Source organism: Galeopterus variegatus, unplaced genomic scaffold (genome assembly GCF_000696425.1).
Source record: "Galeopterus variegatus unplaced genomic scaffold, G_variegatus-3.0.2 Scaffold508, whole genome shotgun sequence".
Taxonomy (NCBI): domain Eukaryota; kingdom Metazoa; phylum Chordata; class Mammalia; order Dermoptera; family Cynocephalidae; genus Galeopterus; species Galeopterus variegatus.
Window position 1 is genome coordinate 386,224 of NW_007726619.1, and position 950 is coordinate 387,173.

The window sequence follows — 950 nt, forward strand, 5'->3', positions numbered from 1 at the left end:
CTTAACCTCCCATATAAAGCCTATATACATTCTCCCCCTGATTAACTTTTTAAGGTTTGGGCTGTCAGCCTGACCTAATGATAGAATACACAAAAATAGTACTGATATTAGCACCCAGGCCCATCTGATAGGGATGTATTTCATGCTGTTTACTTTATTTCTTGGTAAAAGAAAGTCTGGTGGTATGGTTCTGGCTGGTTAAATTTGTCACATTATAGGTGTACTGATGAGTTAAGAAGGTTGACATTTGGGCTACTGATATGCTGCCTTCTTCCTGGCAAAGACTGAGTGGTTTCCGCATGTGTGTCTAGGTTTCTGGCTGACCACATCTGAGAGGGAGAACTTTAGATTGTCTCTGGCTGAGGGTGGCTCCTTGCCCCATGGTCTGGGTTCCTCGGAGGGTGTGTGTAATTAGCTGCTGTGAAGTAGGGAGCAGTAGCCATGATCCCAAATGGAAAATAGACGTTGAGTTAAAGCTACAACAGTGGAGGTAGGAGAACTGAACACAGCAGTGGGTGGGCTCTTCCTATTGTCTAGAGCCTGAACCAGCCATGCAAAGTGGAACAGCAGATGTTTCGACTGTTTTCTCCCAGGAGGACTCTTGGGCCTCATAAGGAGGTGAGAGAGCGGTTGAATGTTGGTGCAGGAAGGATGTCAGGAACAGTTCAAGCCTGGTTTAGTTTTCATTTACCCCATGTCATTTTACGCATGGGGAACCTGAGGCCGAGATAGTGGAGAGACCTCTGTGGGGTACAGTTTTCACCCAGGCCTAGCCTCCAGGTTGTCTGCTGAGCCCTGGTGGCCTCTTACGATTCACCCAGTGACTTGTCACCCTTTTCAAGTCCTTTCCTCCTTTTTTTGGTATTCCTCTAAGTGTAAGTTTTAAACTGCAGTCATTATATGAAAACATTAAATTAAAAATCACTCTGTGCAAACATGAAATACGTACC